This window comes from Cydia amplana, chromosome 16, assembly GCF_948474715.1.
Source record: "Cydia amplana chromosome 16, ilCydAmpl1.1, whole genome shotgun sequence".
In the NCBI taxonomy this organism is placed as follows: domain Eukaryota; kingdom Metazoa; phylum Arthropoda; class Insecta; order Lepidoptera; family Tortricidae; genus Cydia; species Cydia amplana.
In genome coordinates, this window is record NC_086084.1 from 16,374,563 (window position 1) to 16,401,501 (window position 26,939).

At 35.8% G+C, this 26,939-nt stretch overlaps 1 protein-coding gene and 1 long non-coding RNA gene across 4 annotated transcripts in view; one reads left to right on the forward strand and one right to left on the reverse strand.

Annotated features, from left to right (window-relative positions):
* Positions 1 to 26,939, forward strand: part of LOC134655053 (protein prickle) — a 407,966-nt gene that overhangs the window by 318,289 nt on the left and 62,738 nt on the right. The gene's annotated exons all lie outside the window — the stretch shown is intronic.
* On the reverse strand, positions 10,666 to 11,081 carry LOC134655170 (uncharacterized). The gene is made up of 3 exons (XR_010097416.1): positions 11,003 to 11,081; positions 10,781 to 10,944; positions 10,666 to 10,718 (listed from the first exon to the last, which is right to left on the reverse strand). It is a non-coding gene; the product is annotated as an uncharacterized LOC134655170 (long non-coding RNA).

Consider the following 26,939-nt stretch of genomic DNA (forward strand, 5'->3'; position numbering starts at 1 on the left):
GGAGTATACCCATAACTATATTTTTTGTAAGGTTAAAATGTGTTTTTTAAATTTACATTTAAATGAACCAATTGATTTCTATAATTTATAATATATTTATATATATATAATATATAATATATTTAATTGATTTCTAGAGGTGTCTACACAAAATACCTAACATAATTAATATTTGGTTTAAATTTTTCGTAACATGGGGTAACGTAGAACATTCATGCTCTTAAATGTCTCTACAGGTTCATGGCCCTAGGAATAAGAGATGGGATAGAATGATTTAAGATCTATAGATGATTTACAATGAAACATACAGCTATAATCAGCAATCCACTATTGACTATATAATGATTAAAATAGTTAATGATTAAAATGTCCAATTTCAACAAACTACGGACAGTTACCTAACTTCTGCAATCCTAACATAGAGACACAAGGGTCTCATTGCTAATTGTCTAGAATCTAGTTCAGAATTCCGTATAATTATTTACTGTTAAGGTAAAGGTACCTATGTATTAGGTATTGATATTCCGTATCTAAAATACAACTTCTATTAGCAACTTGGACACGGATGTAGGTACATACTATATACCTTCCACCCCAACACCCGGCGTCTAAACTAAACCAAATAAGAAATTTCACGTCCCTTAATAAAAACCATGACTTTTAATATGAGCTTAATAAAATAATCACAATGGGCCCTCAAAAAAGGCTCGTGTCTTTTTTTAAGAAAAAAAATCGTATTCAAATCATGAGGGAGAGAGAGCCACACCTGCTGTTAAAAAAAGTCGTTGGCTAAGTACCTTCGAAATTTATTCAACGTATGAAACGCAGAGAATAAAGCGGCGAAACATGTTGGAACTAGATCTGACGATATACCGATTTATGGGACAATAGTTGGTTGCTATTGGCTGTTTGTGAGATGACCCCGGCGGATATAAGACATATAAATACATACAGTTATTAGGTGCAAAACTGACTCAATAGTAGCATCTTCGTAGAATGTGGAGAACTTGGTGTCAATCAAAGGTAAAGTAAGTTATTTGACAATTAACATCCTGCAAATATGTATATTATAGTATTTTTCAAACGAAGGGTACGCTGACAGATGTCATCTCAATACAATTTTGCTACATTTGGCGTTTTTAGATTATGTTATAATATATGCATGTAACTGTGTCGAAATATCGGGAGCTCGAAAACAATACAAAAGATAATCACGGTTCATATCCTGGTCGATATAAGTCTAGTGAAACTAACCGTGAATCATTCAAAACGGTTAATATTGTAGGTATTTTTATATTATTTATAAGGTCAGCAAGAAAATATAATTGAAGTCTTGAAACTAAAGCAATTTTATCATATTGTGTATTTTGTAGTCTTGTCTCATAAAATAAACAAAATCCATATTATTTTACGTACCTAATTGAAAAAGATTGCATACAAAATTACCTCAAATCGCAATCGAAGACAAAGGTCCAATATACGCGGTTTTACCCTAACAAAAAAGCTAAACGGCACGTAAGTACTTAAAGAAAGTCTTCGTTTTTGCTAAACCCTAAGCATTTAAAAAACGGCAAAGAACCGCGCCACAAAGAAGCCGCGGCATTACGGCCCATTTATGGAAGCAGACCAACTTTGTTACTGGTTTGCCAAATTACGCCATTATATTGTTTTTTTTTTTGCCATCAAAATATAGTTCAATTCAAACTATTGAGATTAATTGAAATTACTATCTGTCTTTTAATAAGGATGTGATTTTGTTATCATACACCCGTGCGTCTCGCTCGCGCCAATGCGTGTATGAACAAGTAGGAGTGAAATGCACGCGCGAATGACAAGTAAATTACATCATGTCAAATGTACGGTCGAACTGGCCACCTATGTCTCTTCAAAAAGTTCAAAACATGTCGCGCGTGATGGTGATAAAACATATGGGAATAAAACCGTAAAGTTTTCTAAATAAATCTCTATATTCGGAAACAAAACCCGTGCGGTTTCGAAAACGGGAAATAGGTATTCGATTCGATTAACTTTATAAAAAAAAATTCGCGATATTTTCTTCAATATCACTGTATTATATACGCCTAATCACAGTTAGGGTCGTTTACCTAATTATGAAAAATTCAAACTGATTTTGTCTGTTTTGTTTTGTTTATGACTAGGCTCTTCAAGGGCGGTCTCATATAAATATAATTTTGGTCATAATTGTCTGAAGTAGCTGGTTCTGGTAATAAAACTTGTATTAATAATTTAATTTGGTACTCGTAGATGATATGTATAAGGAAAGATAATAAAGTTAAAGGTTAACAATAACAAACTCATTTTTGCTTTCTGTGACAAAACAACAGATTTAATTAGTGTTTAATTTATTCATACTTGTTTAGAAAATCAGATCGTACTTGAAAGCTCAAAAAGATTAAATAAATGAAAAGAGTGTAGTAAACGAACAATAAAGCATTTCGAAGTCTTATAAATTAACCCTTTTCTTACTTCCCCAGTTATTAAATTAACCACAACTAAAATATACATTTCAACGGGTTTAAAATGTAATTAAAAAGTGCTAATCCCCCGCACATTAATTACAATACTTAAGAAAGTGTTTAAAAATATAATCGGCACCCTCGTGGTTACAAAATAAAATGTGGGTCTTAAGCGACTGTCGTCTATGCGCAGGCGACAGAAGGCGCTTAAAAAAGTTTGGAAAAAAGGTCCACCATCGGAGTGCTTACCCTACTGCAAAGTACTACGCTGTAGAAAGTAGATACTTACTAGAAATATTTAAATCGATTTCTAAAAATAAATCTTCTGTCATTTTTTACTATAAACTTTATAGTTGATTAAAGTTGAGACAAAGATAATAAATTGCGTACCTATATCACCTAAATGCTTCTTATTTACATGAAGTTACATTTGTTTTCATAATAGTTACACTATTAGTTACCTAATTGTTGAAATTAAATTTATTAAATCAAAACATTATTTTTTATATAGGTACCTAGTTAACTAAACCACAGAGTAAAACAGATCGATATGTTTATACTTAGTACCTATAATTTTCCATTGTGTAGTTTTTATATATTAATTTATTATTTTTGTCTAATCAAAACAGCTTAAAGACATATAGTTATCGTAACCATGTAGGTAGGTACCTAAACCGTCAAGCGCTGTATTCGCAGTATGTCTAGATAATTTTGATAAAATACTAATTTCGTTATAAGAATCCGTCACCGTCAAGGTGCTTACTTCATTTGATTATGCTTTTATTTGCCCACAAGCCAGACGGCGTCAAAAAAACAATATCTGCGCCGGCACATGCCGTCGAATTCAAATAGGATGCGGAAAAAATCCGACGCAATGTGGGCACGCGCCACCATATGCTGTACAAAAAACATTTTTTTACTCATCAGGAGATAAGTGAAAAAGCATAAGCATAATATTAGTAGCAGTAAGTTAAATAAAAACTTAGACAAAAACGTCGCGGTTGAGGTTAAATAGAGGAAGTTATATGGCGGTTAGGGCTGTCGCAAATTGAAAGTAGGTATGTTAAAATGTTGGGATTGGGATGTGCGTTGAAAATGTTCTCACAAAAAATGTAATTTTCAAAATTCATACGAAAATATGACGTTTACGGTTGTCAAGCCATTCTTAAGCGGTAAATGCAGACTTGACTTAGACGGATTTTAAAAACCTGCATCGTAACTAGCTCACACTTTTCCATGACACCGGCAGCACTGCCATTATTATCACAAATCAATTAAAACATACGATAGTCTTTGTTTCGGAATTCGCTTCCTAATTGGGGTGAAATGAGAGTAGGAAATAAGAGAAACTAAAATAAAAGAAGGTCTTTATGATTTATCTCTTTATTTCTCCGCTCTAAAGCAGATCCGGAAGAGATAGTTCTTTAGCAAAAAGGCCGCTTGTTTCTCCACCTTTATTATGGTATAATTATTCTTTTATAAAAAGAATTCGTAAATTTGTGCAGTAAAGAAACTTTGTAATCTCTATTCCTGTAAGGTGACAGCCCTAGGCCAAAGCTTGCGCACGCGCACGACATCTGTCAGTGCACGCGTGCCTCTATCGCGGGTTCGGCGCAGCTAACGTTGTAAACGCCTTCTATTACATTTATAATAAAATCATTTACATTGTTGTAGTCATGGGTATTTTCAGTAGGTAATAACTAACAAGTGCGAAATTAATAAGTTTTTTTTAGGTTTTTACCAAAAACAAACAGTGTTATACAACAGTCATAGCATACTTTTATTTTTAGTAACTCTCATAGCAGTCATAACATAGATACTTTTATTTTTAGTAGGTCATTATTCAGTGATGTCACAAGGGATTGCAATGTTCAATGATTATTTAGGTACCTAATTTATAAAATAACACATCGCACGGATCCCACCCTCAATATAATAGCACCATCATTAAAAGTCATTTCAAACGTAACCACTCCAGCGACGCCTTAAAACACAATAATCCATTTTATTTACGTCCAAAACAAACACAACCGCCGCTTAGATATTCATCGTCAATTATTTCCCGATTATTAACTTTCAATTTGCCGCGTTGATTGATCGCCCATAGGCGCTTTTACCCTACTTTTTCCATTGTCACGAAAATGTTAATTTTTGTTATGATACTCATAATCAATTTGACGCATGAATAATTTATAATGGCTTTAGTTTTGAATAAATTATACTATATATTTAAATTGTTTGGATTTAGATAAACTTTTATTACAATACCCAAATATAAGCACCTTTTCCTTATTGGAATTAAGTTCTGATATCTAAAATGAAACATAGCTTGATCGATTTCCTCCTCAGCCAGTCGGTAGTGGTCCTGCCTACGAATGAGGAGGTCCCAGGTTTGATCCTGGTAAGGGCGTTTATTTGTGTGTTTCTCACAAATATTTGTCCCTGAGTTATGGATATTTTCTCTGTAAGTATATAAGTAATTATACATATACAACTATTATTATATCGCCGTTTTGTAGGTACCCATAACACAAGCCTTATTGAGCTTTCGGTGCTGGGAATCGGTCGATGTGTATAAAATTGTCCTATAATATTTATTTAATTAAATAAACGTTGTAGTTACAATAAAGTACTAAGAACGTCCATATACTCGATTATAATTATCTTAACAAACAACATTCGATATTTATTACTTACCCAGTAACGAAAAACTAAGCAACTCAGCAAACTACCCCAACGATTTCAATCTCGAATACTGAGGCATTTGCCATAAAATACAACACCCCGTATAGCCGGGGTCACTGACCGACACAACTATACGAGGTGGCGTATTCTGATTGTAATAACAGGTTATGAATTTGGATTTGTAGGTACTTAATGGATATGATCTGTCAGTGTCAAAAGACTCAAAAGTGACGTTTCTGGATAAAGAAATGTCACTTTTTAACCGCCTTCAAAAAAAAGGAGGTTCTCAATTTGACCTGTATGTTTGTATATTTGTCCGCGATTATCTCGCGTTTGGCTGAACCGATTTTGATGCGGTTTTCAGAAAAGTGTTTGTTACATTCTGGGGAAGGTTTTAGTATACATGGAGCTGAGCTGATGCTGAACCCTGGCTGTACCCAGTGGAAATCAGGTTTGGTGCAACATGGGCACACGCTGTTTTGGTCATCTGACGCGTCTTGATGAGCACTTGGGAGAGCAGTACCCAAGGCATAGAGAAAAAAATACATAGAGTGCTCACTCCATACATCAGTTTTAGTACCAAAAAGACTATTAGCATCTAGCATCGAGTAGCGGAACTATCAGTACTGCTACTTGACAATAGATATTGCACCGACCGGAAAGTCTTATCTCAACAGCATAAGACTTTCCGGTCGGTGCTACATCTATTGTCAAGTAGCAGTACTAATAGTTTCGCTACTCGATGCTAGATGTAGACACTGAAATTAATAGTCTGAACTGATGTATGGAGTGAGCACTCTTGTCTTACTATATTTCTCTATGCCCAAGGTAGAGCTGATGCTGAACCCTGGCTGTACCTAGTGGAACTCAAGTTTGGTGCAACATGGACACACACTGTTTTGGTCATCTGACGCGTCTTAATGAGCACTTGGGAGAGCAGTACCCAATATAGAGCTGATGCTGAACCCTGGCTATACCTAGTGGAACTCAAGTTTGGTGCAACATGGAAACACGCTGTTTTGGTCATCCGACGAGCCTTCATGAGCACTTGGGAGAGCAGTACCCAAGATAGAGCTGATGCTGAACCCTGGCTGTATCTAGTGGAACTCAAGTTTGGTGCAACATGGGCACACGCTTCTTTGGTCATCCGACGCGCCTTGATGAGCACTTGGGAGAGCAGTACCCAAGATAGAGCTGATGCTGAACCCTGGCTGTACCTAGTGGAACTCAAGTTTGGTGCAACATGGACACACACTGTTTTGGTCATCTGACGCGTCTTAATGAGCACTTGGGAGAGCAGTACCCAATATAGAGCTGATGCTGAACCCTGGCTATACCTAGTGGAACTCAAGTTTGGTGCAACATGGAAACACGCTGTTTTGGTCATCCGACGAGCCTTCATGAGCACTTGGGAGAGCAGTACCCAAGATAGAGCTGATGTTGAACCCTGGCTGTATCTAGTGGAACTCAAGTTTGGTGCAACATGGGCACACGCTTCTTTGGTCATCCGACGCGCCTTGATGAGCACTTGGGAGAGCAGTACCCAAGATAGAGCTGATGCTGAACCCTGGCTGTACCTAGTGGAACTCAGGCTTGGGACTGGGAATGGGACTGGAAGTGGGAGTGGCAGTAAAGTGGGAGCAATATACATACAAATCGTTTAGCACCGGAACGTCATATTATGTTTTGTCGCGATTAACATCGAGTTAGGCCATCAGTCCATCACCAACATTAGTAGGTAGTTACTAGGCCAAAACTAAATATAGAGCCTAACAAACTAGTATTTTAGCCCAAATCCTAAAATAAATGAAACTAGTACCTATTACTAAAAAGTAAAAAAAAAAAGAATAAAAAAATTAAATATAAACAAAAAGAAAACCAAAACAAAATAACTTAATATAATTTCTTTTTTTTTAAAAAGGGAACCGCCTTCAAAAACCAACCCACTGAAAAGCTTAAAATAATTTTTATATGGCACCCCTAATACGTGTCCAGTCCCTATCCCGTCGTAAACCAAATTTCTGCCAAAAAGTAATTAATACCTAATAATAAGAAAATTAATAATCATCCGGGTAATTACTTAGTTTTTGAAGGCGGTGCCAAACCAACAATAACATTCCAAACCTACAAGAACTAAATTAATGAGTAAACTAACGTTGTCTAAAATATCGGTTCTCTAAAATTTTGGTTTGGCACCGATTTCAAAAACTAAGTATTTACCCGGATGATTATTAATTTTCTTATTATTAGGTATTAATTACTTTTTGGCAGAAATTTGGTTTACGTCGGGATAGGGACTGGACACGTATAGGGGTGCCATATAAAAATTATTTTGAGCTTTTCAGTGGGTTGGTTTTTTGAAGGCGGTTCCCTTTTTTTTTTAAAGAAATTATATTAAGTTATTTTGTTTTGGTTTTCTTTTTGTTTATTCTTTTTTTTTATTTTTTTTTTATTTAATACAATGACAGGTCATATTAATAACAAAACAAGATCAAATTATTAATATATCATTACAATCAGAATACGCCTCAGGGTGGGTTATGTGAGTTGTGGGTCGTAAGGAAATCGCGTCTTGCTGTGCGTAGTTTTAGGGATGTGAACTAAAGTTATAGGTAATCGGTATCAGTTTTTGTTGAAACTTATTTTTTTTTGCAGTTTGTGACCTGAATTTTCGGAGAACTTGGAATGTTCTCTGAAAATTCAGGTCACTCTTTTTGGGAACTTACAACTTGCACATTTGTAGGTGAGCTATTGTGATAAATCAATAAGTACATAGGTAATTTCTTTTAACTTCTTTTAACCATATAGTATTTTCTGTGATAAAGATCTTACGTTTTTCTCTTGATTATACCTACATACCTACCTACATCTAAATTCCAATATTCCAAATATACCTATATCGAAAAATTTATGTTTTTCAGGATCAATGCTAAATATAAAAGTGTAAAATCTCAATACCTAATCCCACACTTATACAAATTAAAACTAAACTAAAACAACATAACTAAAGAACATACGAGATCCAAACTGTTATTGATAACATAAATTATCAGTATAAGTAGTAGTACATAAGTTAGAATTATTAGCTATGTTTTACTTAGTTTCTTTTCGAAAAAACGCTTTTGTATCATTTGATGTTTACATTATGAACCTCCGGGTCTTTTTTTTAATATATTTTTGTAGTCTTATCTATATTTTTATTTATGACTGTTCTGAACAATAAATAAAAATATTAAACTAAACCTATCTTATCCTATGGGGTCTAAATTATATCTACAAATATCCCCTATGCCGCTGGCACTTGGGAGTGTGCCCACAAGACTGGCAGCGTTTCCGTTAAAAAAGGATACCTAAAAAACTTATATGGTCCCGCCCTACGAGGACCTACCCTCAGACTTGGAGCGCTCCCAACTCCTCAAATATTGCAGCATACAACAATTATTACATATACGAATGTTAATCTGGCTCGTATGTTGCGCTGACGATGCCATAACTTTGGTTTATGGCCGACCGTGACTTTGACAGTCGCATAATGTAAATATATAAAATAGTTCCACTATATAGACACCCAACTTATCAATGTATGTTTCAACGAACTAGAGTAACTAAAGAAGTCTGACTAGAGCTCAAAAACTGGACAACTGCAGCGAGTCGGACTCGCCCACCGAGGGTTCCGTATTTTTTAGTATTTGTTTCTGTAGGTATATTTCGTTTCTGCTTCTCTCAGCATTATTATAAACCTTCTTTTAGGTATTTCATTGTGTTTACGTATAATAGTAAGTAAGTGTTCGTTGTCTGTAGAAGATTTATTACTGCGCTTTTAAAAGTTATAATAAATCGCACTGTCGTCTGCAGTCGCTATTAACACTAAAATACCATCACGTCTGTCTGTCGTCTGATCTACCTATATTTATTGCCGATTTCCTTGCCCGTTCACAGTCCCATTGTGCCCAAAATAATCTGCACTCAATTCTATTTATACGCAGTCTAAATAAGTAGCATTCCGTGGTATTCGCGGCCGTCTAGACTCGATCCATCCTTCAGCCGATTTGGGACTAAATCATTTGACATGTACGTTTCATGTGTTTCACTTAGATGGTTGGCAGTCCTCAACTATGAGTTTCTTAAGAAACTTCCTGCCTACTGTCGCCGGCAGTATTTCCAGACCGATACGACCTTTAATAAAAGAGCGTACTCCCATCTTAAGTATCGGCAACGCACTTGCAATCTCTGGTGTCGCAGGTGTCCATGGGCGACGGTAATTGCTTACCATCAGGCGATTCGTCTGCTCGTTTGCCTCCTATATCATAAAAAAATATGTCACTTTACAAGTTTACAAGCCCCTTTTTCACTACTCTGACAACTGTCACCTGACAATGACACTTCAGTGCTGGTGCCTGCATTGGCGCTAGGTAGCGTAGTTACTTATAAAACCAAACTCTCCCCTCCCCGGTTACTAAATTACTTACTTTCAAATCTGCAACGATTGTGATCAACAAGTCAAGCAATTTTATATTAAGTAGGTTCTTATAAAAACTCCTAAAAACCGAGTTTATTAAAAATTATACAAATAACCTTTCAATTACGCCACCCTTTGACATGCCCCTAATTATTTTTATCTACATCAGAACTTGTGAAAAAACACATTAAAATCATATTTGCGTTTAAGCGCACAGTGGTGCTTGCCACCCCAGTCGCGGAAAAAATAATTATAAATTCCGCAAACATAGTGGACGTCAAAAATGTACATTTATGCACCTTATTCCTTTGAAATAAGGCGAAAAATATAAACATATGTTTGACGTTGACTGCACATTTTGTCACCAACTGTGATAGTGGAGTTCTCACGATTATGGAGAAATTGTTTTATGGCAGTGTCAGATAAGTGATATAAGTTCTGACGTTTAATTTCAGTGACAATTTTTATCTAGGATCGCGAGCGTTGGGTGATTTAGATCCGTTTGTCGGTAGAAGAGTTGTTTGTTTTAATTATTGTACTCTAATGTAAGGGCTGGATCTTGTCAAAGTTAGTTACAATTACAGTAGCTCGGTCTGTCCGGATTGTTAATATTTAGTAGTAGTAGTAGTAGTAAAACACTTTATTGTACAGAAATCAGAACAAAACAGGAAAAATAACATTCGTCAATAGCACAAAGGCGAACTTATCCCTTTAAAGTTTAAGGGATCTATTATAAATTAATTAAATTTGATGGTTAGGTAACAATAACAAGGGTAAGTAATAGAACATATACAAACCTATAATATATTGCTCAGAATATATAAATTCAATTAGTATAATTCTGAAAGGCATAACGTGCAATAAGTATAACGTGTGATACGTATAACAATGAATTCTATAATTCTATTACGTATAATGAACTTTACATATAATATCGTTTATGATAAATATAAAAAGATATAACGTTGAAATAATATAATATACAAAACAAATACCACGCAATAAACCTAACCTTTTATTTTTCTGGGGGGTAAAAGTTCTAACCTAACCTAACCTACTTTTCTGGTAGCAGTTTCTTTCTCTGAGGGTTCACAGTTCTAACCTAACCTAACCTACTTTTCTGGTAGCAGTTTTTTCTGTGGGGGGTCACAGTTCTCACCTAACCTAACCTATTTTTATGGTAGCAGTTTATTTTTCTGTGGGGTAACAGTTCTAACCTAACCTACTTTTCTGGTAGCAGTTTCTTTCTCTAAGGGGTCACAGTTCTAACCTAACCTAACCTACTTTTCTAGTAGCAGTTTCTTTCTCTGAGGGGTCACAGTTCTAACCTAACCTACTTTTCTGGTAGCAGTTTCTTTTTCTGGGGAGTCACAGTTCTAACCTAACCTAACCTACTTTTCTGACAGTAATTAGTTTCGATGACCTATGAAATACTGAGCTATCCAAATAATTTTACTGATGATTTGTTCAGATATGTACTTATATGAGATGTTATTCATTATTTTAATTCATATGCATAATGAATGTTATATTAAATGTAATTAGTTTATTTGTATGTTATACCAAACAGCTGTATGTATATTGTATGTTATATTATTTTTATGTTATACTTATTGAAAATATAGATTTAGTGCATTATACATAAGATTAGTATACGTTTTGAACGTTTGTAAACTGAAATTATACCAAAAGTGCGTATTCATTATGATACGCACCCCAATAACAAGCTATTAGGCTAATTTAATTAATGAAATAAAATAGAAAATGATTATTTTTCCTCAATATAAGCTTATTATTATATTAGTAATTCCATGGTAAACTAACGCTTATCTTAATGATAATGATTCACTTATGCCAAATGGGACCTTAGGGAGTACTGATTACCAGTCCGCCGGACGATATCAGGCTGTCAGTTAAACGTAAAAGGTGACAGCTCCGAACAACTGAACGCGAACTGGTAATCAATCAAAAAATATTGTTAATAATATTATTGTTATAATAACTTATACCTACATGTTAGACTATACACGACCCTGATTACGCCGAGGTCGTATGACATTTTAACATTCCCGAACACTCATGTAAAAACCAATCACAGCACAATCGAGTCTCATTAAGGTACAAGAAGCAATCATGCAATTATCTGGCTGTTACATACCAAGAAGATTTGATAACAAGAAATCACCTGTCGCATTATTTTGTGTACCTATTGGAAATTACTTCGAGCCTAATTTACATTACATCATTAGCGATTCAGGATAAAATAAGATCTTTTCGAGTATTTAGCTGTATGTTTTTAGGCTTAGCGCGGAAGTTTTTAGGCTTCTACGTTTAGTATTCATCCTGGATATACATAATTTCCATTAAATTTTTCATTAGAACTGTAATAGTTAGCTCTTAAGTTAGGTACATAAATCATGAGATTACCCATGCCTGATGTTCAACTTAATGCTAATATTATATTAGAGTTATTATTTTTATTTACTAGGTAGCTTTAAGTGTCCCACTGCTGAGCAAAGCCCCCATTCTTATTATTCCACGTATCCTTATTAATCCCTATCTTGAGGAGTCTTCAACCAGTATTACCAAAATAAGTTTTGCAATTTAAGCATTGTTTTAGTATTTAATGTGTGCTGTTCCTCCATAGTAAAACTTCTTAGTTCAGTTATTAATGTTTGTATTTGCGTGTACTCCCAAATCCGAAACTTTATTTTTTCTTGTCTTTCCTTCGGAAATGTAACTGAACAGTATGCCTCACACTGAAAGCGTACAATAGGTACACTTCCCTACTTGGTCACGGCGACTCTGGCGAGGTTGCTATTCCGATATCGCGCCATCCACGCCGTAATGCGGTGCGCAAATAACCAGGCCCCCAACAGACTTCACGCCGAGCTACGAAGAATGTGCACGGATTCGAGATTCCATTAGCATTTTGGTAAATAGGAACAGGTACCTCAGGTCTCCGACTCTCCATGCACACTAAAGTAGGTAGTTAGCAACCTGAAACCGCTGCTATGCAAAGCAATGGTTTTCGGTTTGCGGGAAGGCCCAGTAAAACTATCAAAGTAGCATTTTAGTAGCAAGCCTACCTGATGGAAATAAATTAACGTAGAAGGCTGCCAAAGCGCGGTTATGTACGCTCTGAATAGATGTATACTTCTTTTTACATTTATAGCTTTTAAGTAACTCTATAAAAACGCGTTGAGCCCGATTTACACGAAACTACAAATATAGTAAGTATGTAAAAAATTACCATGGCCAAAATTACCTTATGTCATCATTTGCTATCTTGGGTTACTTTGTAAGTTTTGGTGTTTGTTGAGCTATCACTAAGCTCTTAAAACTTAAAAGACGAGCTAAATTTAGCCATTTATCCAAACCACACTCCACAAATCTCGCTCCTTGGCGCATCCCCGCAATGCGTTCGAGCGCAGATCAAAGCGCCGGGATGCGCAGACTACGTCCCCCCTCCCCCTCCCCCTAAACAAGCGCCATCTTGATCGTTTTGCACCGGTGATAGCGGCTAAGGCTAAAATGGTGGCGTCAGCACACGTCGTGGCGCCTAGCATTTGCGTTCGAGAATGCAATTAATGGAAATTATTACGTGTTGATCTTTGATTAATTGGATCTGCATTGTGTATAATACGATTCAATTTATTGTTTTGTTTTATTACAGTGGGTTTTTATTGTATTAAAATAAGTCACAGGCGAAAAGGTACCAAGCAAGTCAATAGGTCTAATTCAAATAGCATAAATCATAGGATTGTAAAAAAAAAATTGCCACCTATATAAGAATAGATGAATAACTTGGGCAAATTAGTTTCTTGTTGTTGGTTACCTTCTCCTTTATCTACTCGGCTTCAAGTAAATAAGTAATGGTATTTTATACGAAAACCAAATATTTTACTAACTTGTATTACAATTACATACTATTATTCGAATTACACATGAAAAAGGACATTCCAGTCCACAAATCCGCCATTTCCGTCAACATCGTTATACGACATAGCGTCAAACGATGACAAATCGCCCGCCGAAGGGCTGCGCTGCGCCAAGCAGCAGCATTTGTCATTTATCATGCTATCATAATGGCTTTACCGTGCGTGTGTAATGCGACATTCCTTCAGGCAAGTCTTAGTTTGACATTAAAATGACAACTGTCGACAGATTAGTTTTGTAAAACATCGTTTAACATCAAAACTTACAAAGTAACACGAGATAGCAATAACATCCCATCCAAATATTTTGTGACAAATAAGTACATCAACTGATTGTGAATGTTGATACTTACATGTAATATCACTACATAGTATAAAACAAAGTCGCTTTCCTGTCTGTCTCTCTGTATGTATGCTTAGATCTTTAAAACTACGCAACGGATTTTGATGCAGTTTTTTTTTAAATAGAGTGATTCAAGAGGAAGGTTTAAGTATAATTTGTTAACCCGTGCGAAACCGAGGCGGATCGCTACTATTGTTATAAATATGTACATAGGTACATAGGTACATAGGATGTATATACATCTATGAACATCCACAATCGGGACGATATAATACGGTCTTATTTATACGTCTAAATATACCCCACGGCCAATCCATTTCCCATTCGATGAAAAAGATTATTAATGTCATTGTCAATGTTCATTAAGGTGTTATGCGTCATACATTATCCTGAATGAAATAAAACCATTCTTTATAACAATACATTTTAACAGTATTCTTATAACAAAAGTGACAAAACAGAACCTCTGACCCTTAATATAAAGCCTATCTTCGCCATATTGCATATTGTTCTTTATTGCGTACAAATAGTCAACAAAAGGACCTCCCACGCGCCAGGCTAACAAATATGGAAAACTATAGTAATAGGACTATAAGCATTTTATATTTTATAGCGTGAATAGGAAGCCGAAATAGTCACCGTTAATGAATTGCAAAGATTAGGTGAAGATTAGCCCCTATACAAGTTTTTTGGCCGAAAATAATCGAGGGTTAGCCCGCAGTGCAATTGACAAGAAAGGTTGATTTTTTTTTGTAGTTTAGAACAAAATTCATTCGTCGATATATCTTTTTCATCACCTATCACCACCATAACTAAATGCAAAAATTCGGACGATAAACATGGACATTTGCATACCTAGTCTGTGGGGTAAAGGTAACAGTTGGCGGAATGTCAAGTTAGCCGAACTGTAAAAACAGGAAAAAAGTTAACTACACCTTTTTATTTAAAAAGATATTTTAGAGTCACTCAGAAAAATGAATATTTTCGTTTTGATACTCTCCCTGCACAATACGAGTATTTTATTTGTCTTATTAATTATTAATATATACGCGTAAGGTATTACACGCCTCTGAAATTGCAAGCGTTCATAGACTACGAACCACGAACTTATTTACGACCGAAGAGGAAAGAAAATGGCTATAAGTAGTGTTTAAAAAAATGGAAATATTCACCGTTTCGGGCAAGACTCGAACTTGTGACCTTTTGGAAAACCAGTCCGATCGTTCTTAACCAACTGAGCTAAAAAAGCGCGAATCCTTCCATCCTTTCCTCTTTGTATATACGCCACACGCCTTAGGGAGGCGCATAGCGAAATCTCCCTTAAGGATATTGTATCTTAACTGCACCCAAGTTATATTAAGAATTTTCCAGTAACGATTTGCTACCCCATAATAAACTATTTTTTATCAAGCAGATACATCTGCGAGTATACTAGAAATTTAAGTCAATGTGCCCGCCATGTCTCATCGCTCAAACCACTGGCCGAGAGATATTTCTGACACAGACACAAAAGGGAGGTTACGCGCATTTTTAAGGAAATTGCCTATGGATATAACTAGTGGGCGTCACTTCGCTAATTATACGTCTCGTGATATGAACGAATGACGTATCATGTCACTCGATACATGAATAAGACGAACATTGACTTTTATTGGTATTTTTATGCGTTTTTGACAGCAAGTAATAAATTTTAGCCCTAATTTCGCTGAATAAATAATGAAGGGGTGCGCCCTGCAAGGACAGTTGATGTTCGAAATGTTTTATCTTATAACAAATCGCAATAAACCTATATCAACATCAAGCTATCATTAGAACCAAAAAAATCGGACAGTATTCATATCATTACCATGTTTTTGAATAACATCATGAAATAACATATAAATGAAAAATATATAACACTTTAAACTCTCGCGTTTTGTACACATATTTAATTACACAAACGGGCCTACCGCGATATAATTTCATTGTTTTATATCGCGGTAGATCCGTTTGTGTAATTAAATATGAAAAATATAGGAGACTAAACCAGATACCTACACAATTTTAACATTAGAACAGAAATATGATCTACAGGTTGTGCCGGAGCCTAGTCATATACTTATAAGCCATGAATGATAGCCATTGTTTTACAGTTAGCTGCCTACACACGATTACCGGTATGGCGCCATCATTGCACCTGACGGACAGACCGATTCTATCTGTGGCTAGTTATTTCAATGAAAAGGATTTTAAGGGGTATAGGTACCAGAAATGTGTTGTGTGCGTGACGCCATTTTTTAACACTTCTGGTAAAGCTGAAAAACCAATATTTTTATACAAGACTAAACAAAACGTTATTCATACATAATAGAGTAATAGATTCTATGAGGTCGTAAAGCTTATCACGCATTCACCAAACTTTAGTAAATGGCTTATGGGTACACGGTAAGCAATACCCATCATCGTTGTATAAAAAAGGATTTCAAAAGTGCAATCGCTAACATAATCCTTTTTTTGCGGCAGTTGAATGTCAAAAACTACTAGATAAATTACATATATACCTACACAATCGATTATTTATTTAAAGTTTAAAGTTACTACTTATATTTCAGCTAAATTGAAAACGAAGAGTTATCAAATATTTTGCTACCAGGCTAGCAAGCTATCTACCAGATGACCCAGGTGTAGATCGAATCCGACAAACATAATATTTCGCCCCATTTTCCACTAAACACAATTCAAACCCAGCAAATGATTACCACCCAAAACTACGATACATTTTTTTTCCTACAAATTAAACCTCCAAACGGATCCCAAACTCACCACCAAACCCTCTTGAATACGCACTTACCTAACAGTAATCAAACAAGTCCTTTACAATTTTTTCTAACAGTACCGAAACCGCTACACATTGTATTAAAAAAATGCAGCCTCATGTCATCTCAAATCGACTACCATCTGGCATGTCCTTGGCGAAACATACATATGTCTTTTTGTCCAGATGACTTGCTTTGCAGAAACACTGTGCATTCCCCCAAGCGATTGCATACTTTATTCCCATCATTTAGGATATAAAGTCGTCTGATTAGTTTGATTAGAAAATTCATTCGTCTGTTTTCTTAAAATGAATCGTAGGGTGTTTGAATGAAGGTTGGTTTTAACTTGGTAATGTTTTTGTCACATTTTTTTTCCGAAGTAGCACAAATTCATATGGCAAGGAGCGTGTCAGGTTTCGCGGCAGATGCGCCGGCGCGGCGGCGCACGCGCCGGGCCGGCTGCTATTTGTTTGTGTATTAAGAAAAAAAGCTTAATTGGAACAATAAATCTAAAGCTATTTTTGAATTTGCGAAATTATATTGGTTATTTATAGATCTTGGTGTAAATCATTTGAAATTGGGTGAAGACGCGAGGAATACTTGTAAAAACACACTGGGATACGTTAAACATTATCAAATATAGGTACATGTTATAAGCGCCATTACATGTGTTATTAATAAATTGAATTTCAAATAATTATTCAGTCACAATAAGGAACATCAAATTATGTGCAAAACATGCATAAATATTATAAATATCACATCACCTCTGTGGCCTCAGCCTACCCCTCCGGGAAATAAGCGTGATTATATGTATGTATGTATGTATGTATGTATGTGTGTATGTTAGCATATCAAGCTAAAATATTCAAAGAACAACTGTTCATAATTTTCACACTATAAATTACCTGTTCTTCACCTGACCTTAAACAAAAGTAAAAATAAACCAATTTCGACGGAATTTACAACTTGATCATTAATATAATCGTACAATATTTCCAGCGAATTAGCGTTTTTGCAAAACCCTTCCGTGTTGGCCGCAATCTGGTAATAAATGTAATCATGCATCAGGCATTCATAATTAATGTAATCATGGATCAGATCATAAGGATCAGATCTTACGCAACTCACGCGAGCCGCGGGGGTCAAAACAAAGATTTGGCTCCGAATAATGCACGCGATTTGATGTAAACAAATTTAGATTCCGTGTGAAACTTCAGACTTCATAAACACTTATACCTACCTAGGGCCCGTTTCTCAAAAGCTGTAACTTGTTATACAAGTGGAAGTCCCTTTCTAACAAAATCTGTCAAAAAGTGACATCCGCTTGTATTTAGGTACAAGTTACAAGCTTTTGAGAAACGGGCCCCTAGTCTATAGACTTGCGTCTTGTGTATAATACTTGTGTAAAACACTTTTCTGACATAACTCGTATCACTGAAAGTCATCCATTCAATTTTTTTATTTTTTTATTTTATTTTATTGGGAAACAAACAGCTTTCAATCTTACACAATATGAATTAATATTAATAAAACACAAGCCAAAACAGTTTCCACTAGTAAATTAAAGCAGATATGCTCAAAGGGAAGTACTTAATAGAATACAAAAAATACAAAACGTATTATCCAAAGCAATCAAGCAAACTGAAAGTTATTGAACTACATTATTGTTTCATTTTAACTACTGTATTATTTTAACTAAACTTGTTAGTTAAATCGAGAAGAATAGAGAAAGAAAGGAAAAATAAATAAATAGATGTACATTCTATGCTAATGTTAGTTTGTTAGGTACATCGTTGTAATTATTACTAAGTTAGGGTTTATTTTATTTTTTTATTGAAGTGAGAAATTTACCCAGCTTCATATTGAACACATCAAAATTTGAATATTTAGAGTTATACATTGAGCATGCTCTAGCAAGATATGAGTTTTTGAAGTACCTAGTACGACAGAATGGAATGGCAAATAAAGCTTTTGATCTAGTTCGGGAATTAGGACATCTATATGAAATATTGCTAATAAGATATTGCGACTCGATTAGATGGTTTAATAATTTAAACAGAAAAATTTGATCTTTTTGCTCCCTGCGCAGCTGGAGACTTACCATGTTATCACCATTAAACAATTTAAACCTATATTTCATCCATTTAATAAATTTATTTTGAATTTTTTCGATGGCATTAATGTGCACCGAATATTGAGGATTCCAAACGACCGATGCGAATTCTAAATGCGACCTGACAAAGGCATTATAAAGTAAAATAACGGTTCGAGGATCACTAAAATTTTTACTTTGCCGGAAAATAAAACCTAACATTCTATATGCCTTAGACGTAATTTTGTCAATATGAGAAGTGAGCTGGATTTCGCTGTCTATGTAAACACCAAGATCTCTTACTTCGGTAACCCTATTCAGTTTTTTGTTCTTAATCTGGTAATCAAAAAGAATTGGGTTACGCTTGCGAGAGAATGAAATAGAGCAACACTTTTCGATATTGAGGTCAAGACAGTTTTTGGCGCAGTAAAGATCTAACCTTTTTAAATCATCCTGTAAAAGTATGCAATCATCAATAGATTTAACCAAAGTAAAAATTTTTGTATCGTCGGCAAAAAGTAAAATTTTAGAATGGTGAAAGCATTTAAGGTGACGGTAGAGGTGGGTAAATTTTCAGATTCTGTCAATTTACCCCATTTCACACACAAGCGCACTTCACGCACACTACCTCACTTTACTGGGACAGGTCACTGACCCATCAAGTTTTTTTTTAAGATAGCGTTTTGAGTTTAGTGGCCTCCTTTTAGGAAAAGCGTTCCATTGAAAGAAGAAAGAGAAACAATACATTTAATCTTGCTTTCCTTGTCTGTTCATGTCACACGTGACGTATTTAAATTCTAATAATTCATTTGGTTGTTGACAATTTTCTACATTATGGCTTTGTCGAGATACGCGTTTTCTAAAGTTAAACCGAATAAAACCAGATGTCATTAAGTCAGATGTAAAATTTTATTTACTACTCTATACGACTTTTCATAAGGCTCAAAATCAATTAAATGAGAATTTAAATAAATAAAGTTCCGGCAGGGTGCAAAATTTAATTAAGGCGGACAAAATAAAATTTGAAAATATATGGAAACAGTGTTGGCTAATGTACCCCTAATATCTTACACTACTTACTATTAAATTAATACAATTAAAATAAAAAATATTATACCGGTATTCCACCGGTATTATTTCAGTGCTGAAGCAATTATCTTCGATCGTAGCCTTGATAATGTAGGTGTTGATAGTTACTTACGGCGGTAGGAGCGGCAATGAACCCCGTGCAGAGTAGAACGTGAGGTGCGTTGAGATAAGTGCATATATCTACTTATAATTCTTTGGCTGGTTGGTAACCCTCTATATTTTATTTTTTGTTTTACTGTTATTAGGTTAAGGGAGTTTTAGGGAGTGAAAAAAAAATGATTTTCGTTTTATGCGCTCGCGTGATTGCCGATGGATTATAATTAGACAAAAGAACTTGTTTTCCACGCATCGAATGTAGATCCCTATGACACTTCCTCCAAGTCTTCTCCAATAATGTTTATACCGTATTTTAATTACCTACCTTAAATGTTACATTTCTAAATATTTTTTTGTGCTATACATACTTCAAAAAAATCGCTGGAGGCCTAGCGGTAAGAGCGTGCGAATTGCAATTCCGGCTCGTACCAATGAGTTTTTCGGAACTTATGTACGAAATATCATTTGATATTTACCAGTTGCTTTTCGGTGAAGGAAAACATCGTGAGAAAACCGGACTAATCCCAATAAGAGCCTAGTTTACCCCCTATGGGTTGGAAGGTCAGATGGCAGTCGCTTTCATAAAAATTAGTGCCCACGCCAATTTATGGGATTAATTGCCAAGCGGACCCCAGGCTCCCATGAGCCGTGTCAAAATGCCGGGACAACGCGAGGAAGATGATGATGATGTGACACATACTTCCAAAAAAATCTACAAATATTTTACGTGACAACTGCTTATAAGTAAATATTATGTAGGTACACTTATAAAGTATAAAGTAGAAAATATCTTATAGGTACATAATATAAAAACCGATCATGTACGAGTAGGATTCACTATGGGTTCCACAGTTACACATTTTTATTGCATATTTTTTGTTTAAGACCAACTCACCTATTATAGGACATAGGTCTTCCATTAATCTTTTGGCGTTGAACTATTTTTTGTATATGTATTTATGTAATACAATTCTGAGTTAGGTTATGGTACATTTTTGCTCACCTACTTATAGTTATGTATTATATCTGATATGTGAGATACCAAACCTGATACCAAAAATCGCCGCAAAGTTAAAAGTTCATTTATTTACGTTACTCATCTTCGGATCACCGACTTACTACTTCCTTACTTGACATATGTGTACTAAATTTCAATTGAACTAGTCCAGTAGTTACGGTGAAAATTGGCTTTAACAAAATGGCAGACACACGAGTGATCTTATAAGGGAGATTATTTTCCTTGAGTGAATGGTATGCATTTACCCCAATGCACCTCACGTTCCACGCGGCGCGGCGTAATCTGGCCCCTATTTCACCACGGTGACAGGTACGACAAAAACATCACTGTTATTGACGCCATAGGCATCCATGGACTGCAGTTACCGCTAACACTGATTTAAACTTTCACGATTTTTACACATTATTAAATTGTACAACGGAACCGCAAAACGTTCAAGCGGATAAACAAGACCAAGTGCGGGTAGTTCGAAAAACTCGCGCGGTTAGAAGATGCTGATATCAACATAAGCCAGTCTTCTCCGAGACCACGGGGACAACGCCGTCCTCGACACGTCGGAGGTAAATCATAAAACTTAGATACGCGATTAAGTCCCGTTGTACAATTTAATAATACAGTTACCGCTTACCATCGGGCGGGCCGTATTCGTGTTTGCCACCGTCATTGTACCTATTATTAAAAAAAAACTTTATTATATCGGATAAAACAGACATTTCTCTCGCGAAAAAATCTTGTGACAATTGTCACAAGATTTTTCAAAGAATTTTCGGTAAGTCTTGACAGGAAATGAGTTCTGTGTCGCAATTTCGATACAGTTGCCGTGTTTCTTGTGACAATTGTCATTAGCTTCGCAAAATAAGAATTTTTTAGTGGCAATATAATGGAGTTTATTTATTTATTAAAATGTTGGTGGCAAACAAGCACATCGCCCGTCCGATGGTAAGCGGTTACCGTAGCCTATGGAGGCCTGTGACGTCAGCAACAGTGATGTCGACAACTGTCGCACCTGTCACCGTGGTCGTAGTGAAATAGGGCCCAGTAAGTACCTAATAATCGCAGTGGTCTTAAGTGTCACAGACCCTACTGGCGCTTAAGTCCTTTATGACAATTTCTGCCTATTTTAAATTGTTCAAAAAAAAAAGAAACCGAATAATTATATCGGACTACCGAATTTTCACGAGAATCAGTTGAGAAATGTGATATGCAAAGGAGAAGAATTCGGACATACGAAAGCATTTTTGCCCAAGTTGAAACGGAGACCTTCGCCAACGCTCGGTCAATGATGGTTTAGGTACAGCTAGCTGCAGAGAAAAGGTACCACCCCTGCATACAATTATCTATCTGGTCGTACCTTTTCTCTGCAGCTGACTGTACACCTATAAAAATGGTTGTCCCTGCTGTAATTTTATACCGGTACCGTACTTTGTATTTCAACCGGTATAGTTTTACCTTCAAAACGAACCGGTATTGATAAATAATAACGGTACCATACCGCTTATACCGTAAAGAAAGCATGATGCAGTCTCTGCTTTGCACAATTATTGTGTGGACAAAATTCTTATAATCACCGAAACATACATACCTACGCACATAATGTCATTGAAATAAAACATTGTTATTTTATAGTAAATTTATATAATACTCGATATATACACATAACAATAACCAGACCGCAGTGGTATTAGCCTGTAAGCTTCATCTCTTGTCTCCAAATCCGCAAAAACTAGTTAGTACTAAATGCTGGTCTTGCTGTTATTTTATTCTTGAAGATTATGGCTTGTTTCTTGATTATTGAGAACAGCACGTAATCGCACACATATAGACGGAACGAACGGCAACAAAGTAGGTGTAGACACTAAGACTTTCAGGTATTAAACGAATTACGCTTCGTATTAATAGGTAAGTAATATTTAAATGAATATATAATATTCTCTAACGTAAATACAAGATTACAATTGACATCAAATGTCATTGACGTACAGAAGTCATATACTTTTTTTAATGACGCAAAATTGATACCAGCATAATGAAAATCAATCCCAATCAGTAAAACGAGTCTTTAAACTTTTTTTCATTTTAAGCGGGTTTTGAAGGAACAAGTTACTTAAATTCAATTGTAATCGTATTGTTTTAGGATAGTTTACTGCTGTTTTCGATCGTTACGACCTGTAAATAACAACAAATCAAATTTTAAATAAATTTATTTACCCTGTTTTTTGAAATACAATTTATCTACTGGTATACATTTTCGTATGCGTATATGATGAAATGTCTAAATAATGTCAAAAACGAGCTATGACGACGTACACGTCTGCTTCGATCCAAGGCCAGCGGCCATCTGACTCGAAGAAGAATTTTGAGTGATGTCGTCAATGTATGGAAATTGTACGAAAGTTTACATTTGGGATTGAATTTCTGTGTTGTATTTGTGAGTAAAAATATAAGTAGATAATAATTTGCTAGTTTAGTTATCTAGCTTTCAAAATCACACAACAACTCAATTACTGTTAAAGGCAAAACTGTAATGCGTGTTGCTCAAACGGAACTCCATATATTGATTTTTGGATACTTTTAGTGTCGATTTGTAGAGAATTACAGCAAATAAAAAATATTATGCCGTGAAGAGCCGGTACACGGCTTCTTCGTGAACAAATTTACGTATAATTTAATGCAGTTATTAAACATTTCTTGAACAAATTGATTGCACAAAGTGAGCTCTAAATCGAAAACGTCATATACCGTCCCCTTAACTACGTCATTAATGAACATGTTAAACAGCAAGGGACCCAAGTGGGACCCCTGCGGGACACCGGACAAAACAGGGACAAAAGAGGAGGTATATCCTTTGACAGATACAGCCTGGGAACGATCTCGGAGGTAAGATGTTAACCATCTTAATAAATCGCCATGTATTCCGAAAGTCTTCAACTTGGCAATAAGGATAATATGCGAAATTTTATCGAAGGCCTTAGAATAATCAGTGTAAATGGCATCAACCTGAAACCCTTTATCCATGGCCTTCAAAGAAAAATCTAAAAATTCAGTGAGATTGGACTCAACCGAACGCTTTTATAAAACCGTGTTGATTAGGAGTAATCATGGGTCTTATTGCATTAAACATTTTATCATATACTATTTTCTCGAATAATTTAGGGATAGTGGACAGTTTTGATATACCGCGATAGTTTTTTATGTTGTGTTTGTCACCGTTTTTATGTATAGGGACCACTAAAGAGCGCTTCCAAACGATTGGCATAATTCCTGATCTAAAAGACAGTGAAAATAGCACTGATAAAGGAAAAGCTAAGGTTTTACTACAATTTTTAAGAAAAACTGGGTGTATACCATCAGGGCCACCGCCTTTAGATTCCGATAGTGCTTTGAGATACCTTTCAACCAAATCTGGATGAAACTCAATGATATTAATTACATTTAATGTCGATTCGGATTTAGTGGGCGAGGATGAATCATTAGGTAATAAATCATAAGTAAATACCGATTGGAAAAACGAGTTAAAAAGATTGGCAATTGTTTGACCGTCGTTAGCTACACTGTTGTCAAAGAAGAGAGAATCAGGAATATTGCCGTTTCCCCTTTTAGATTTCACAAATGACCAGAATGCTTTGGAATTCTTTTTTATATTGTTTTCAGTTCGTGATATAAAAAGGCTATAACAAGACACTTCCATCGATTTTATTGCAGAACGTAGGTCGGAAAAGGTATTATAGTCTGAAGTTCTGCCATAAATTTTCCATTTTTTGTGAACTTTGTTTTTTTTTCTTTATTAATTTTATCAAATGACGAGAGTACCAGACTGGGTACTTATCGGTATTATAAATAATTTTAGAAGGAACGTATTGTTCTATAATTAAATTAATTTTCAAATAAAAATAATTTATGGCATCATCAATACTAGTCATATTTATGAGTGGCTCCCAATTAATTTGATTTATTTTGGAATTTATAAGCTCATAATCCGCGGCAAAAAAACGACGTGCAACTCGCGGTGCTTGTTTTAAGGGGCGTTCCTTCGAGGTAACCTCTGCAATAATACAGAAAACGGGGTGGTGGGTGTCAATAGGAACCAGTGGGTCAGTGGGCGATAGTTTACATTGACAGTTCGAGAGAGCTAAGTCTAGCTGGCGTCCATTTTTATTAGGTATATGGTTAAATTGTCCCCAATTAGTTAAGTGGATAAATGAGGAAAGCTGATGGATAAGTGGGTTAAAATTAGGGTTAGTGATTCTATAATTAAAATTATAATCGGTACAGTCGGATGGGGCCCAAACTGCTTCACCTAAATTAAAGTCGCCCAAAACTAAGTATAAATCGTCCGGGTAGTCATTATAAAGTTGTAAGATAAAGTCAAAAAATATCGATTGTGATTCCTGTTGATGTTTGCTTTGCGGAAAATAGCAAGTAAACAACCTAAGTTTTTTTGTTGAAGTGCCTCGGCCGATAGCGATATCAACACCTGTGACGTCCGCGTCGAGCAGTGCAGGCAGCGGGCGCATACCGTGCGGGTCTACCCTCAGCTCGCGGCGTACGGCTACCAAAGTACCTCCGTAAATATACCCCGCCCGCAGCTTTGAATAGTGCCCAACACACCATTTCCCGCTAAAAAAAGTTATGATTGGTCAATAAAAGTTTTGATTGGAAATAAAATTATGTCAAACCTCTTCAATGGCATTACAGTGATTGACTTTATAATTGCCAACATGCACGCAGTACAGTTGAGTCGCTCGCGGCTCAATTCCCGTGAGGTGATTTTTGAGATCTAGTCAGGGGGCGTACCGCTAAAAACCGAAATTCGCAAATTGCGGGGATCTTTCTCCAATGAAGGCGTAATTAGAATGACAGAGAAAGATGCCCGCAATTTGCGAACTTGGTTATAGCCCAGACGTCCGACAAGCAGAAACGCCAGCGAACGATGCTATCCCAACCACAACCCAACCCAACCCACCCAAGATCCAGACAAACAAACACAGAACAAAAGAGACAGTAATTTTTCCACTTTTAAATTTAGACATCTACAATTTTATTATTCTCGTCTAGTTCGTTATGCATAATATGTTATGCACGGCAGGAACAGGCAACCGACACAATATTACATTTGTGTAAACAATTTCATGAAACTGTCAACCCAATTTTAAAACAATGCTTACCTCCGTCCTTATACCTGTTTGTGTAAATCCTGACCAGGAATATATGATCACGCGCCATGTTGCGGAATTTGACTAGAACTATTTTTTCATACTATAGGTACTGAACTGTCACCCTATACATGAAAATACCAGCGCTCCTGACAATGATCAGGCTTTAATTCCATTCGTGCCATTCGCCTCTAAATTGATCAATATAACAGACAATGACCAAATAGCCACCACTTGCTCCCACTTGCCCTGCTCACCTCACCTCACGGCCTGACGTCACGGGGCACAGGCCATTTCAAATTATCTACCTAATTTCTCACAGTCCCCTGCAAAAATATCTTGCACTATGAGGCTTGCAAAAATAACTTTTTTTTTTTTTTTTTTGGTTATGGAATAAATGGGCTTTTTATTTATTTATTTATTTATTTATGAGGCTTGCAAAAATATCCTTCTTTCTTATGGCAGATTTCAAGGCATTCCGATCGCTTGCGAATTGAAAAATATATAACACGCTAAGTAGTAGGAGGCCAGATACCGAACCTTCAGTCGAACATGATTTTCATGCCGAAACTGAAACTTCGGCCAAACACTACCAAAAATACAGTTTCAGCGCAGCCGAAAGGTACGGCAGTTTTTTGCTCGAAACCAAACTTTCGGCCTAAATATGATATTTATGCCGAAACCTGCCAAAATCGAAACTGAGACTTCGGTTTATGGATGACTAGCTTGTACTCTAGTCTTTCCCTTTTTTATCAACAATAACAAGTAAACTAGTGCGTGCTTTAAGCAGC